Source organism: Ursus maritimus, assembly GCF_017311325.1.
Source record: "Ursus maritimus isolate PB19 chromosome X unlocalized genomic scaffold, ASM1731132v1 scaffold_X1, whole genome shotgun sequence".
NCBI classification, from domain to species: Eukaryota; Metazoa; Chordata; class Mammalia; order Carnivora; family Ursidae; genus Ursus; species Ursus maritimus.
In genome coordinates, this window is record NW_024423319.1 from 116,652,887 (window position 1) to 116,670,240 (window position 17,354).

General features: G+C 37.9%; 1 pseudogene; it reads left to right on the forward strand.

The window, feature by feature from the left end:
- Nucleotides 1-1,230: 1,230 nt before the first annotated feature.
- LOC121103912 lies at nt 1,231-1,344 on the forward strand (annotated as a pseudogene).
- The last annotated feature ends 16,010 nt before the right edge of the window (nt 1,345-17,354 follow it).

Below are 17,354 nucleotides of genomic sequence, written 5' to 3' on the forward strand. Positions count from 1 at the left end.
ATAAATAAATAAATAAATAAATAAATAAATCTTTTAAAAAAATAAAGATGGCAAATTTGAGTTCAAAAGTAACTGAAAATGACTTTTACATCCTATTTTTTGGAGATTTAACATTTACTACAAATATATTTTAGGGATAGTTAGTGACATACAGGCTTCTCTCCCAAATCTTATTCTGTCTACATATACAATACTCCCCAATGAGAATTAACATTCACAAGGATGATTCTGAGGTATTGTCACAGGTTTTTTTCATGCGACCCAAAAGATAAGATTTTCGGCATCACCGTTATATGGATTGTATGGTAATGATTGGATTGTATGGTCATGTTTGGATTATATGGTAATGATTTTATTTGGTAGACCTCAAAAAATTTGCCATGTTCTTTATCCTGATAGCAGATCTGTCCCTCTGGCCCAGGGCTGACCCAATGAAATATCTCACCTCCCCACCAAACAGAATCATTCCCTGTTCTTGCTACTTGGACAAGGGGAAAAAGCAACTTGAATGGAAAAGGAGCAGCCAAACTCTGACTGGGGTGACATCTTTCCCACCCCACAGAGAGGGTGATATATAATAACAATGTATGAAACTAACTCATAAAGAGAAGCAGAAGCAAGTTGAAATCCCAATGGATAAAGTGCGTTGATGGTGGTCTTCCCTGATTTCTCAGATTCTGCAGCTTTTTCTTAGATTCAGTCAGTGAGCTACCAAAGCTATCAAAGGCAATACGTTCTTTTTTTCCTTAAGTTGGTTTCAGATGGATTTTTGTCACTTGCAACCAAGAATCCTAAAGAATGTAATAGTCAACATACTGAGTACCTGCTGATATGGCCACTATTTTGTATGTAGCAAAAGCAGGAAAGTGAGCCAAGTTATTTTAGACACACTTAAAAACTCTATTTATTTTTTAGAGAGAGAGTGTGCGTGCGTTGAAGGGAGGGGCGGAGGGAGAGAGAGAATCTCAAGCAGATTCCCTGCTGAGCATGGAATCCTTCCCACAACCCCAAGATCAGGGCCTGAGCCAAAATCAAGAGTCAGTCACCCAATCGACTGAACCACCCGGGCGCCCCAGACACACTTTTTTTTTTTTTTTTTTTTTTTACATCAAGTGCCCTTTTTAATGCTCATCATCCACTTACCCCAACCTCCCCTCTAGCAACCCTCAGTTTTTTTCCTGTAGTGCTCCTAGACACACTTTTAACAAGGTTTGAAATATAAAGGATTATAGCTTTGTGCAGTGACAGTATTGTAGCCAATGAGGTTTAGCCAAGGTGCAATTATTGCTAATTGAAAACTTTTCCCGGTACCCTGCCGTGATAACTTGAAATATAAAAGATCGTACCAGAGGTGGTATTAGAGTGGTACAAGGCTGTCCACAAGCCTTATGCCAAATTTAATTTTTCATTGACTTGGCATGCAATTAAACTTTAATAATGAAAAATAAATATTAGGTATAATGGTAAATCGTATCCCAGGTTTGCAGATGGTTTTCTGAGAGTAGTACACACAAGCCTGGCTTGTGCATATTGTCTCACAAATGTTGATTGTTTCAGTAAGAGGCTAGAGAGGGTGGAGGAAGACGAATTCTCAAATAGGAACAGAAAGATTGCAGAAGAGGCTGAAATGTTAAATTCTTCTGCTTTTCTTTACTCAACACTTGGTTTCCATTGGAGGAAAATAGTGAATCTGATTCTCAGGCAACCCTTCCTGGGTTGTAATTAAACCTGGGGAGGTTACACAGACAAGATATGATTTACTTAGGGGTTAGCATGTGGCTGAAAGGAGGTTGGCTTCTAATTAATGTAAGAGATGGTGAGACCTGTAGCCCTAATTCTTTATGGTAGTACTTCCCCAGAGTTCCATCTCCACGCCACCAATGGGGCCAACTATAACCTGCAAAATCATGAATCCCACTCCTTTGTCTCTACTCCACACGCTCTACTCCAGTGTCAGACTCTTGTCTCTAGACTACTTGCTTGTCTTGTACCCATGGAATACTCAAAGTATCTCAAATGCAGCGAGTCCAAAATGAAACTCATCACCTTTCTTCCTAAACTTCCTGCTGTGTCTCAGTGAATTTCAGTGGCTAAATCATTATGCAGTCTGTCAAAGGCATATGTCTGGATACCACCCGTTCACTTTTCTGCCTCACTTTCAACATTCAATCAGTTCTTCCTAAATAGCTCTTAAAATTTGTAGTCATCCTTGACACCCCCTTTCTCTCTGCCCTCTCAGTAATCTTGCACCAAGTCCTAGCACCTAAATACCTGTCCAACTCATTTATTTTTTACTCCATCTCTGCTGCTGCTACTGTGGTCTGAGCCACTGTCACCTCTCTCCTGGATCAGCATGGTAACCTCCTAACTGGATGCCGTGCTTCCAGTCTGGACTCTGTACAATCTTTTCTCCATGGTACAGTGGGATGGGCTGTTTAATATGTAGATCTGCCATGATACTCCATTGCTTTCGATCTCTCGGGGGCTTCCCTTTGCTCTTGGAAAGAAGGCGTTGTGTAGTGGCATTTTCATGGCACTCTCCTCCTTCCTTTTTTTTTACATTATCTATGCTGATCTTGTCTCAGTTCCTTTAACATCCTATCCAGAATGTTCTTTCATCCCCTTCACTTTTTTTTATTGAAGTGTAATTAACATACAATTTTATATTAGTTTTAGGTGTACAATGTAATGATTCCACAATTCTGTACATTACTTGATAAGGGATTAATATCCAGAATATATAAGGAACTTAGCTCAACATCGAGGAAAAAAAATCCAATTAAAAACGGGCAGAGGACTTCTTTTCCAAAGAAGACATCCAGGTGGCCAACAGACACATGAAAAGATGCTCATGATCACTCATCATCAGGAAAATGCAAATCAAAACTATAGTGAGATCACCTCACACCTGTCAGAATGGCTATAATCAACAGCACAAGAAGCAAGTGTTGGCGAGGCTGTGGAGAGAAAGGAACGCTGGTGCCCTTTTGGGGGGAATGCAAACTGGTGCAGCCACTGTGGAAAACAGTATGGAGATTCCTCAAAAAATTAAAAATAGAGCTACCCTATGATCCAGTGATTCCACTACTGAGTATTTGCCCAAAGAAAATACTAATTCCTTCATCCCTTTGCCTAGTTGCCAAATTAGTCTTCCCAGACCTCAGGGGTAGGCTCAGGTGCTCCTTATATGTCCACTGATCCCTTCATTTTATCTTAGCACTCATCTCAGATTATCTTTATACATTCATTTGTATAGTTACTTGTCTCTCACAAATTGTAACTTCTATGAGACGTAGGTCTATGTTTTCTTTTACAGTGTATTCCCAGAGCTTTACATTTTTCCATTCACTTGACATAATGATGATTCAGTATATTTGAAATAGGACTATTCATGCTTTACGCCGTGTGTATTATGCATTATGTAGGCTTTGAGGGCCGAAGGGTAAACCTAACAATGATTTATAATATAGTTTCATTTAGAAGCTATTGTTTAAGAACAACCAAACTGTAAATGAATTTCTGAGACCTCCCACTAAAAAGTTAGAAATTCTTAAATTATAGCTATTTAATATACATGTTATTAACTTTTGTCTTAATATAACAGTGTGCAGACTATATTACCAGAAAGTGTTTTTTAAAGATTTTTATTTATTTATTTGACAGAGATAGAGACAGCCAGCAAGAGAGGGAACACAAGCAGGGGGAGTGGGAGAGGAAGAAGCAAGCTCATAGCAGAGGAGCCTGATGTGGGGCTCGATCCCATAACGCCGGGATCACACCCTGAGCCGAAGGCAGACGCTTAACCGCTGTGCCACCCAGGCGCCCCTACCAGAAAGTGTTTAAAAGTTAATGAATATTTAGGGGCACCTGGTGGCTCAGCTGGTTAAGTGTCTGCTCAGGTCATGATCCCAGGGTCCTGGGATTTAGCCCCATGTTGTGCTCTTTGCTTAGCAGGGAGCCTGCTTCTCCCCTCCCTCTGACTGCCAACCTGCCTGCTTGTGTTCTTCCTGTCAAATAAATAAATTAATTAAATCTTTAAAAAAAAAGTTAATGGATATTTAGACAAAAGGTCTTATATGCCATTGTATAAATGGCATTTATTAAAATGCCATATATTAAATGCCATATATAAAATGCTATATATTAAAAAAATAAAGCTCTTCTCCTTTATGTTAGAGCTGTACTCAGGAGAGCAGGGACTATATTGATTTTTATTTATCAGTACCTTGTGCCTAATACAATGTCTGTGACATAGGAAAAACTCAGTAGGTTTTTGTGGAATGAATGAATGATGCTGTTTAGTTTCCTTACTTTTAGCCCTTTACTCCTGATGTAGTATTTCTACTTTTCTTCCCCTTTTATTTAACTAACTTATATTTCTCTTTTAAGCTTCGGTTCAGGCACCACCTCTTGTGCAAAGTCTTCGCAGATGCCAGCAGCTGCCCCACTGTGTACGATCATGTGTGTGTGTATGTCAGTGAGCTTCCCATGCTGTATGATCAGTGTCTGGGTTTCAGTCTCCCCCTGTGTACTGGGACCTCTTTGAGGAGAACTCTATATCTCCAGGGCCTTGCACAGTCCTGGGTGTACCATAATCTCTCAAAAAAATACTTGTTAAGTGAAATAGTTAATTAACGAATGTTCAGCCTTCAGAGTTCCTGGAGCCTAGCATCATTCTTGACACATTGCATTTGCTCTAAAATTGCTTCTTAAATGAAAGAAATGAATCAGTGGATCTTTAGCCTTCAAAATTTATCTTGATCTCAATTTAAATTAAAAAATGTAGATAAGAGGGGCACTTGGGTGGTTCAGTCAGTTAAATGTCCGACTCTTGATGTCAGCTCAGATCATGATCTCAGGGTTGTAAGATGGAGCCCTGTGTTGGGCTCCGCACTCAGCGTGGAGTCTGCTTGGGATTCTCTCCCTCTCCCTCCGCCCCCCCTTCCCACTCTTGAAAAAAATGTGGGTAAGTGACCTGAATATCTTTGATATAAATCCAAATCTATGTTTTTTAAATTTTATTTCTCAAAATGCAATAAAAAGATAATATCCAAACAACAAAAAAATAGAGACAGATCCCTTAACAGATTTTCATGAAAGCTACATTGATAACCAAAATGGAAATTATATGCCAGAAATTCATCAAGTATTCACCTTTAAAAAAAAATCCAAGGGTGCCTTGGTGGCTCAAACATCCAACTCTTGATTTCAGCTCAGGTCATAATCTCAGGGTTGAGAGATCAAGCCCCACATCGGGCTCCTTGCTGAGCATGGAGCCTGCTTAAGATTCTCTTCCTCCCTCTGTCTCTGCCCCTTCCCCTGCTTGTTCTCTCTCAAAATCAATCAATCGATCAAAATAAAAAAATAAACCCTAAGGTTACCTTTTATATATAAAAAAAGAAATTCTTAAATGCAGCAAACTACCCGTATAATGAGTGTTAAAAATTAGGGATAAAAAGTAATTGCAGAAAAAAGTCACTGTGGAACATTGCACTTAGCAGTGAATTATGGAAAGTTTTGCCCCTGAGATTGGGGAATGAGACAAGGATGCTCACTGTACCTCAGTCCTATTCAATACTGAGGTCCTAGCCAGAGCAAGAAGACAAGTAAATGTGAAGGGCAAATGATTCAAGGGCAGGAAATGAAATTATCATTATTCTCAAATGACATCATTGTCTATGTAAAAATAAAAACAAAAACCCAAAGCTCTATCTATAAACTATAAGAATTAATAAGTGCATTTAGTAAGGTTGTTGTGTACAGAGATAGTTGTATTTCTATATGCCAGCAATAAGCAAGTAGAAAATGAAATTTGAAATACCATTTACAATAGCATCAAAAATGTCAGATACCTAGAATAAATTTAATGAAAGAAAGATGCAAAAAGTGCACCATTATTGAGAAATTAAAAAGACCTAAGTAAATGGAGGAATAGCTCATGTTTATGGATTGGGGATTCAGTGTTGTAATGATACTAGTTCTCCTCAAACTGAGCTCCAGATTCATTAATACGGTGCAATCCTGGCAGTTTTTTAAAAAACTGACAAGCAGATTCTAAATTTTGTATGGAAATAAAAAGGGTCAGCAATTGTCAAGAATACTTTGAAGACCTAGAGGACAAATAAGATATCATGACTTATTATAAAGCTGCAGTATTTAAGATGCTGTGGTATTAACATAAGAATAGAAAGATAGACAAATTGAACAGAGTAGAGAGTCCAGAAATAGACACCCACATATCACTTGAATTATGAGAAATGGTTGCTTCAGGGTGGTTGGGCAAGGAGGGTCTTTTTAATAAGTGATGCTGAGTCAAGTCCATGTCCATATGAAAAAGGTATCTTGACCCTTATGCAAAAATTAATCTCAGCCATATGCAAAAATCAATCTCAGATGGATTGTAGCGTATATGCGAAAGGTAAAAACAATAAAACGCTTACAAGAATGCATAGGAGAATGTCTTCATGATTTTGGAGGTAGCAAAATATTGCTACCTAAAAGAGCTAATTAAAAAGAAAAAGTGTACTACATTGAAATTAAGAACTTCTGTTCACCAAAGGGCAACATAAAAATAGCGAAAAAGCAAGTTACAGTGTGGGAGAGGATATTTAAAAAGTGATGGACTTCAGCAGGGAGATGTACGTTGTGAAGATAATCATTTCACGTGCACCAGAATGCCTTAAATGGAAAAGACCAATAATACCAAGTTTGGGCGAGGCTGTGGAACAACTGGAACTCTCATACCCTGCAGATGGGAGTATACATTGACACAACTCTTTGAAAATTGTTTGGGAGGCTAAAGTCGAACATAAAATACCCTATGACCCAGCTGTTGTATTCTAGCTGTGTGCCTTGCAGAAATGCAAGTGTAAGTTTACCAAAAGACGTGTACAGGAATGCTCATGGTAGCACTCTTTGCAATAGCACCTCGACTGTCAGCTATCCAAATAGCCATCAACTGTAGACTAGATACAGAAATTATAACATACTAATAAAATAGAACACAATATATCAGAACAAACATAGATGAATATCTCAATATTATTGAATGGAAGAAGCCACACACTAGGCAGTAAATACTGGGTAATCCTATTTACATAAAATTTAAAAACAGGCAAAAATAATGCATAGTATTAGGAATTGAGATAGTGTGTACACTTGTGAGAATGAACAAAAGATATTCTGGGTGCCGGTAATGTCCTATTTTGTGGTGTGGCCACCGGTTACCTTTGTGAAAATGTACTGACCTGTGTACTTATGATTTGTGTACTTTGTGTATATGTCAATTAAAAAAATTACCTGGGGTACCTGGTGGCTCAGTCAGTTAAGTGCCTGCCTTCAGCTCAGGCCATGATTCCTGGGATCGAGACCGTCCTCTGGCTCCCTGCTCAACAGAGCGTCTGCTTCTCCCTCTGCACCGCCCCCTCCCGGGCTTGTGCACCCTCCCTCCCTCTCTCTCAAATAAATAAAATCTTTTTAAAAATTACCCAAAGAATTTGCTTACCAGAGAGAAAAAAGATGTCAGAGAAGAATTTTTATAGAATGCTTAGGAATTAGTAAGTAAAAGATTAATGACCTGAAAGAAAAATAGCAAACAATAAATAGGCAATCAACATGGGAGAAAATTATAATGACAGAAGCATTTGAAAACATGTATTACCTCTTCAGTGTTTAGGGAAATAGATCTTCAAACAACAATACCAATTTCATGTTCTCAAATTGATAAACATATTAAGGCTAGATAATGCAAATTTCTGGTAAAGATACTAATTGGGGAGAATTCTTACATGCTGTTACTGGGAGTGCAAATGGGGAAACCGAGTTTGGAGAACAATTTGGCCATAGATGGTAAAGTTGAAGATACACACCCTTTGATTTACCAATTCCATTTTTAGGAAGATATCTAGAAAAAATTCTTAACCTTATGTAACAGGAGACAAGTATGAGAATGTAGTATTGCTTATTGCAAAAAATTATGAAAATGATCTAAATACATGACAGATGGAGAATGGATAAAATATGTGTCATGTTCAGACAATAGAGCACTATACAGCAAATAAATAACAGAACATTGTATTAAAGCTGTAAAACATAATTTTAAAAACATGCAAAACAGGGTGCCTGGGTAGCTCAGTCAGTTAAGCGTCTGCCTTCAGCTCAGGTCATGATCCCAGCTGGGGTCCTGGGATCGAGCCCTGCGTCGGACTCCCTGCTTAGTGGGGAGTCTGTTTCTCCCTCTCCCTCTGACCCTCCCCCTGCTCGTGCTCTCTCTCTCTCTCAAATAAATAAAATCTAAAATCTTTTAAAAAAAACATGCAAAACAGTAGTGTCTATGATCTATGCTATTTGTATAAAAATGCACAGAAACAATAAACAATAAATTCGTGATGATGATTGCCCATAAAAGAAGGAAGACAAAGAGGAGGAGGGAAGAGGTGCGTGTTGGGGAGGGGGTGTCCCACTTGCTTAATTGTAGAACTAATTATTTTTTACTTAAAAATAACTGAAACAGGATACAAGGTAAAGAATTGATGAAACTGTATAGTAATTATGCAGATATTTGTTATATTATTCTCTTTAACTTTTTCTGTAATCTTTTACAATAAAGTTTTAACAGGAATAGGAAGTGAAATGCTGTGCTGTTTTTCACAAAAGTAGAACCCCTCAAAAAAGAGAGCTGTTTAGGCGTGTGTGCCCATGACACTTTGCTGGATATATCTTACTGATGAATATCTTGTTCCTGCATTCAGAAATTCATCTAAGAGCATAGGGAGTTGTCTTTAGACAATAATAGCTAATAGTTACATAATGCTTCTTTTGTCAGGCCCTTCCTTTCCCGCCCCCTCCCCTTGGTTCTCTTTCTCCATTTCCCCCCCTTCCTTCCTTTTCTCTTTCAGACTTCTTTTTTAATTGCAAAGTATTACATTCATACAAACAGTGCATACAACCTAAACATATAGCTTACAAATTATTATAAAGTGAATGCTTTACAAATGCCCCAAACTGTGGGTGCAGAACACAACCTGGTCAGCACCCGGGTTACCTCTGCTGGGTTCTGTTGTAAGAGGCACAGAGAGGCAGCACGCATGTGTGCACTCACATCTCCATTTCCACATGTGGCGATTAAGAGATTCCTATCTAACTCTAACTCCTAGGGTTGCTGCAAAGCTTAAATGAGAACATATTACAAAGGACTTAGAACAGTGTGCCTGGCAAGTAGAATTGTTTGCGTTCCTCTGGTCCTGTTTCTCCTCCTCCCCCACCCTCCCACCTGTCAAATGTAACCCCCAGAGGTAGACACGAACACTGTTTTCAGGACATTCCTTTTCAGTAGGAACGTATGGGCAGGCAAACTCATGAAAAATTTGTCAAACAAGACATGTAAACCTTCCTGATCTAATACAGAAATGAACATAAAAGTTTACAGTGGGCACAATTCGGAAATTGAGAGTCCTAAAGAGACCTGTAGGCTTTTTACCCAGCGGTACTTTTACACCAAGGAGAAAAGTTTATGTTGCAATGAATCCGTAATGTCAATTTTTAAGAGGTGTGTCCCAGCAGGAGAAACACTGGCTGAGAGGCAACAAGAGCAGTGAAGAGAGGATTGTGCGGTGTGATCGTGTTGATCATTAATTCATGCAAAAGGTATTTAGTATGCCCTAGATACTAGAGGAGAGACAGTCTGAGGAGGTGACAGCACCAATGCTCATTCCTGGCCTCGGGAAACCAGGGACTTGCCTCATGGACTAATTTACAAACACAGCAAAGAAAAAAACTGCAATGCTATAGCACGTACAGAGCACTAAAGTTGCATTGAGAAGCAAGCAGTTTCATGTGTGAAGGTCAGGGAAGGGTTTTCTGGGGGAGATGCTGTGCTGAAAGACAAGGAGAACTGGAAAGGAAACGTTGGTTGTGGAGCTACATGGGAAAAGCGTGTGCAGAGATTTAGATGTGAACAAAGCCTGTTTTGCCTGGAGTCTGCACATCAGAGGGAGCTTCAGGAGTTGCTTAATGCCCAGAGTGGCCTTTTTGACCACAGTTGACAATGGAAAAATGTGGTCAAGGATGTCACATCAGCTCACTGCATTTCCTAAATCCTCATATTGGATTGTGGCTGATCTGAATCACCTATCTTATAAACATCTTTGGGTTTTCTCACTGAGATGGATGATTAATTGTGATAACTTTATAGTTTATTGAATCTTTTCTACCATTTTTCCTTGTTTATATCCCTAAGGAAAAAATACAAATAATACTGGATTCATTTTATAAACAGAAAGCTCCTAGATTCCCTATAAAGACTGTGTCTCTGACCAAATAGGTTTGTGTTATCAAACTTCCCTTTTTTGGAAATCTTTTAAAATTTCATCCGACAGTGTTTAAAAAAGTTTTTAGGATTATCATAAACTGATGTTGTAAAATAGCACTTGGGACAAGTCATGCATTCTTTACTCACTGTTTAAACTGTGTCATTTCAACTAGACCTAAATATTAATTCACTTTTATTAGCTTAATAACATTTTCCAGGCGATTTTATAATGAGAACTAGTTATTTTGCAGATTGGTCTCTTACAGACTTGAGACCAATAGATCTTCAAAAAGGAGCATGAAAACAACAGAATGTATAGTATTGTGACTTTTAAATTCTTTTATAACTGAGGAATGAAATATATGGAATGAAATATATATTAGGTATATATTTTTTCAACTAATATGTAATTTAAACTTTATGCTGTCTGTACCACTGAATATCCATATCAACATTGTGTTTTTAAAAATTTTAAAAAGTATTTTATTTTAAAGTAATCTCTACACCCAACATGTGACTTTTGAACCCACAACCCCAAGATCAAGAGTTGCACACTGCACTGACCAAGCCAGCCAGGTACCCCTTTATCAACGTTGCATGTATTTATGTATTTATTGAGAGCGCACCAGCGGGGGTGCGGTGTGGGAGAGGGAGAGAGAGAATCTTAAGCAGGCTCCACGCTGAGTGCAGAACATGACATGGGGCTCAATCTCAGTGACGCTGAGATCATGACCTGAGCCGAAATCAAGAGTTGGACGCTTAACTGACTGAGCCACCCAGGTGCCCCCATCAACATTGTTTATATTAGATTTTAAGTTCCAAGGGATGAAAAAATGTGGCTAATAAATTTCTCTGAGCTATCTAATTATTCTGGAAGACAAATGAAGATAGTGCGCTTTAACATGAATTTAGTGGAAGAAATCAAAATAAAACAAATCTCAAAACCCATGACATCACTGTTTCCTCCTAATAACCGTTTTTTTAAGTCATGAGAACACTTTAATCCTTTGAATCTCATTTTCCATATACAAACTAAAAGTAGCCATCCATGTTACCCTCCACATTACTAGCAATCGTCAACCTCTTAAAGATTTTATAAAGACAGTAGTAAAGGACTAGGATTGTAATTTGGAGATAAGAGGCCAGATCTTACTGGATAACCAAGCTATGTCCTAGGAAGTTATATTTGTGGGGTATGTTCTAAATCCAACTGAATGACTGCTCTGCCTAAGTGACTTTATTTCACTTAGCAAGAAATAGACTTTTAATAACAGCAGTTTATTAGTATGTATGCACTACTAGTATGTAGGGGTCTCCATAATGATTTCAGTCTTTAGAGTCCATCTGAATTGACTCAGCATTTCAACAAGCAATACCACTTTGGAAAAAAGGACACTCGTGTCTCTTCTTTCAGACCAATGACCTCTTTGTGTTCTTCAGAGGGATAGAGTGTGCATTCCATTAAAATTTCTTTCACCAAGATCTCTGATGACCTTGTTGCCATACCAAGTGACAATTCAAGTTTTTCAATTTTGCTCTTATTGGTCATCTCACAGTATTTGGCCCAGTTGATGACTCTTGTTTTCCTTAAATGCTCTACTCCCTTTGCTTCTGTGTCACCATTCTTGGCAGTTCTTCTCCAAGCTTTCTGGCACTCCTCAGCTTCCTGTCTCTGCTTCTCTTCCTTTATCTGTTGATGTTCTTTAGGGTTTTCTTCCATGCCTTCTTTTCTTTTTACACTACACCTTTTAAATTTCTTTCTTTCTTCTATAAACTGTGTGTGTGTGTTTGTGTGTAATCAGTTCGTACAAAATCCCAAGGGTACAAAGGGTGATGAGTGAAGACTACTTGGCTTTCTACTCCTAACCACCTGATTTCTTTTTAGGGGAGCCTCCATTATGGATTTCTTGTGTGTCTTTACAGAGTCATTCTATGCATGTACAGGCATGCAAACACGGCACTGCATAGTACTGTATACAGTATTGTGTGTCATGCTTTAAAAAATTTATTGAGTTATAATTGACATTGTTCAGGTGTACAACATACCAATGCAACATTGTATACATTATGAAATGGTCACTACTATAAACCTAGTTACCATCTGTCACAAAGTTAATACGATATTATTGACTATATTCCCCATGCCATACCTTATATCCCTATGACTTATTTATTATATGACTATAAGTTTGTACTTTTGAATCCCCTTAACCCATCCCCCCCACCCCTCTGGCAACCACCAATCTGTTCCCTGTATCCATGAGGTTGAATTTTGTTTTGTTTGGTTTTTTAGGTTCCATATATAAGTTAAATCATGTACTTTTTGTCTTTTTCTGACTTATTTCACTTAGTATAATACCCTTAAGGTCCATACATGTTGTTGCAAATGGCAAGATCTCATTCTTTTTATGGCTGATTAATATTACATTGTATATGTATGCCACATCTTCTTTATCCATTCATCTATCAGTGGACACAGGTGTTTCTATTTGGTGGCTATTGTAAATAATGCTTCAGTGAACGTAGGGGTACATATATCTTTCTGAATTAGTGTTTTTGCTTTCTTCAGATAGATACCCAGTAGTGGAATTGCTGAATCATATTGTGGTCCCATTTTTGATGTTTTGAGGACACTCCATACTGTTTTCAATGGTGGCTGCACCAACTTGCATTCCCACCAACAGTGCATTAAGGTTCCTTTTTCTCTACATCCTCTCCAACGCTTTCTATTTCTTTTCTTTTTAAGTCTAGACATTCTGACATGTGTAAGGTCATATCTCACTGTGGTTTTGTTTTAAAATTTTCCTCTCATTTTAAAAAAGATTTATTTATTTATTTTTGCACCCGCACGCACAAGCATGGGGAGGGGCAGAGGGAGAAGCAGACTCTCTGCTGAGTGGGGAGCCTGACACGGGACTCAATCCCAGGACCCTGGGATCATGACTTGAGCCGAAGGCAGATGCTTAACCTTAGACTGAGCCACCCACGTGCCCCTCCCACCACCACTTATTGAGGTGACTGCTCTTTCCCCATTGAATAGTCTTTTTTTTTTTTTTAAAGTAGGTTCCATGCCCAATATGGGGCTTGAACTCACAACCCCGAGATCAAGAGTTGCATGCTCTACTGATTGAGCCAGCCAGGCACCCTCCCCATTATATATTCTTGCCACCTTTGTAGTAAATTAAGTGACCAGATATGTGTGCATTTATTACTGGGCTCTCTGTTCCATAGATCTCTGTATCTGTTTTTTATGCCAGTATCATGCTGTTTTGATTACTGTAGCTTTGTAGTATCTTTGAAATTAGGGAGCATGATACCTCCAGGTTTGTTCTTTCTCAAGATTGTTTTGGCTATTCTGGGTCTTTTGTGGTTCCATACAAATTTTAAAATTATTCTAGTTCTGTGAAAAATATCATTGGAATTTTGATAGAATTGCATTGAATCTGTAGATTGCTTTGGTTAGTATGGACATTTTAACAATATTTTTCCAAACCATGAGCACAGAATATCTTTTATTTGCATTTTCTTCAGTTTCTTTCATTAATGTCTTATAGTTTTCGGTATATAGGTATTTCACCTCCTTGGTTAAATTTATTTCTAGGTTTTTTTTTCAATGCAATTATAAATGGATTATTTTCTTAATTTCTCTTTCTGATAGTTTGTTATTAGTGTATATAAATGCAACAGATTTTTGTCTATTAATTTTGTATCCTGCAACTTTACTGAATTCATTTATTTTAATAGTTTTTTGGGGGAGTCTTTAGGGTTTTCCATATATATTTTCATGTCATCTGCAAATAGTGATTGTATGCTTTTTATTTCTATTTTTTGCCTAATTGTTGTGGCTAGGACGTCCAATAGTATGTTGAATAAAAGTGGGGATAGTAGGCATCCTTGTCTTGTTCCTGATCTTAGAGGAAAAGCTTTCAGCCTTTCACTGTGGAGTATGATATTAGCTGTGGGTTTGTCATATATGGCCTTCATTATGTTGAGGTATGTTCCCTCTGTACCCACTTTGCTGAGTTTTTATCATAAATGGATGTTGAATTTTGTCAGATACTTTTTCTGGATCTATTGAGATCACCATATGATTTTTATCTTTAATGTGGTTATGTCATATTGATTGATTTGTGAAGGGCGAACCATCCTTGCATCCCTGGAATAAATACCACTTGTTCATGGTGTCTGAGCCTTTTAATGTATTGTTGAATTAGGTTTGCTAATATTTTGTTGAGGATTTTTACATCTGTATTTATCAGAGATATTGGCTTGTAATTTTCTTTTTTTGTGGCATCTTTGTCTGGTTTTGGTATCAGAGTAATGCTGGCCTCATAAAATGAGTTTGGAAGCTTTCCCTTCTCTTCAGTTTTCTGGAAGAGTTTGAGAAGGATTAGCCATAATTCTTGTTTAAATGTTTGGTAGAGTTCTCCAGTGAAACCATCTGGTCCTGGGCTTTTCTGTGTTGGGAGATTTTTGATTACTGATTCAGTTTCCTTACTAGTAATTGGACTATTCATATCTTCTATTTCTTCATCATTCAGTCTTGGAAGATTATAAATTTCTAGGAATGTATTCATTTCTTCTAGGTTGTCCAATTTTTGGTGTATAATTGCTCGTAGTAGTCTCCTATGATCCTTTGTACTTCTGTGGTATCAGTTGTAACTTTTCTTTCATTTCTGATTCTATATATTTGAGCCCTCTTTTTTTTCTTATTGTATCTAGCTAAAGGTTTGTCAATTTTTATCTTTTCAAAGAACAAGTTCTTAGTTTCATTGATCTTTTTTCTTATCTTTTTAGTCTTTATATTATTTATTTCCACTCTGATCTTCATTATTTCCTTCCTTCCATTAACTTTGGGCTTCATTTTTTTTTTAATGCATATGTGATTTTATTTTATTTTATTTTTTTTGAAGCTAAATTTTATTTTATTTTTTTTATTTTTTGATGTAAAGTTTGATGATTCATTAGTTGTGTATAACACCCAGTGCGCCATGCAATACGTGCCCTCCTTACTACCCATCATTTTTAAAAAAAGATTTTACTTATTTATTTGAAAGAGAAAGGACACGCATGAGCAGGGGGAGGGGCAGAAGGAGAGGGAGAAACAGACTCCCTGCTGAGCATGGAGCCCAATGTGGGGCTTGATCCCAGGACCCTGAGATCAGGGCCTGAGCCAAAGTCAGGTACTTAACTGACTGAGCCACCCAAGCACCCCAGGCTTCATTTTTTTTTTTTTAATAGCTCCTTTAGTTTGCAAAGTTAAATTGTTAGAGATTTCTCTTGTTTCTTGAGGTAGGCCTGTATGGCTCTGAATTTCCCCTTAGAACTGCTTTTGCTGAATTCCATAGATATTGGTATGTTGTATTTCTGTATTTATTTGTCTCTTTTTTTTAATTTCCCGTTTGATTTCTTCTGTTACCCAGTGTTTTTTCAGTGACATGTTTAATCTTCATGTATTTATAGTTTTCCCAGTTTTTTTCTTGTAATTGATTTCTAGTTTTATACTGTTGTGTTGGAGAAGGTGCTCGATATGATTTCAGTCTTCTTGAATTTATTGAGACTTGTTTTGTGGCCTATCATGTGATCCAACCTAGGGAATGTTCCATGTGCATTTGACAAGAATGTTTATTCTGGTGCTTTTGGATGGAATGTTCCATGTATATCTGTTAAGTCCATCTGGTCTAATGTGTTGTTTAAGGCTGATGTTTTCTTATTGATATTTGTTTGAATGATCTATCCATTGATGTAAGTGGGGTGTTAAAATCCCCTACTAATATTGTATTTCTGTGTCCTGATCTTGGACTTCCAGCCCCCAGAAATGTGAGAAACAAGTTTCGATTGTTTTTAAGCTGTCTAGTTTATGGTATTTTGTTATAGCAGCCCAAATGGACTAAGACAGTTGTTTAATAATATATCATGGAGCGTGTTCCATGTATGAACATACAGAACTGCGGGGTTTTTGTTGTTTGTTTTGTTTTTGTTTTTTTGGTGGACGTAGAGTATGCCAACATATGGATATACCATAATTCATTTGACCAGTTCTCTTGTATCAGTCAGTATTTAATGCAGAGGGGTGCCTGGGTGGCACAGCAGTTAAGCATCTGCCTTCGGCTCAGGGCGTGATCCCAGTGCTCTGGGATCGAGCCCCACATCAGGCTCCTCTGCTGGGAGCCTGCTTCTCCCTCTCCCACTGCCCCTGCTTGTGTTCCCTTTCTCCCTGGCTGTCTCTATCTCTGTCAAATAAATAAATAAAATCTTAAAAAAAAAGAATTTAATGCAGAAAGGAGAAATTCACCCTATTGCTGGCATAAGTGAAGTTCAGTAAGGGGATTTAGGTGATAATGAAGTAATTGAAAGGGATGAAGGAGTGAAAGTCATGGTTCTGTCTCTGGAATGTTGATTTCAAAGTTACACAATCATAGCCATGGTACAGAGTTCCAGAAGCTGCTGTTGCCATAGCCACAAGTGTCACTGCTGCCTCATACCCATGAAGCTGGAGAGTATACCCTGGAAGATGGAGGCCAGCAGCCACATACACTCATGCCTCTCTGACTGTAGCCTGCACAATGTCACAGAGATGGCCCTGGTCTCACTTTCACCTGGACACTTTCCAGCTTGGATTCACTTTCTTGTTGTCTAAGAACAACTCATAGCAGAAATGAAATAGAAATGGGAGTGGAAATGGATACCAAGGGCTGATTGGTCAATACTGTCCACCCTTTTGGGTGTTCAGCATAAATACCCAGCCTTCCACCTGTCCCTAAATTGCAGCAACATGTAATTATACCTTATGCAAGTAAAAATATATTCACCCTTCCTCCATAAAACAGAGAACCAATTCCATCAGTTGCAGAATCCATCCCTGGGTAATTTTAATATTCTCAATATTAGTCGTATTGGAATTTTTATATCCTATAACCTAAGGACTAAATGATAAAAACAACCACTACTTACATGTCTTGTATAAAATTAGAGTAGAAAGGAGAAAGTAGAAAAGGAATTTGGCTAATATATAAAGGTATATACATAAAATGGCAAGGAAAAA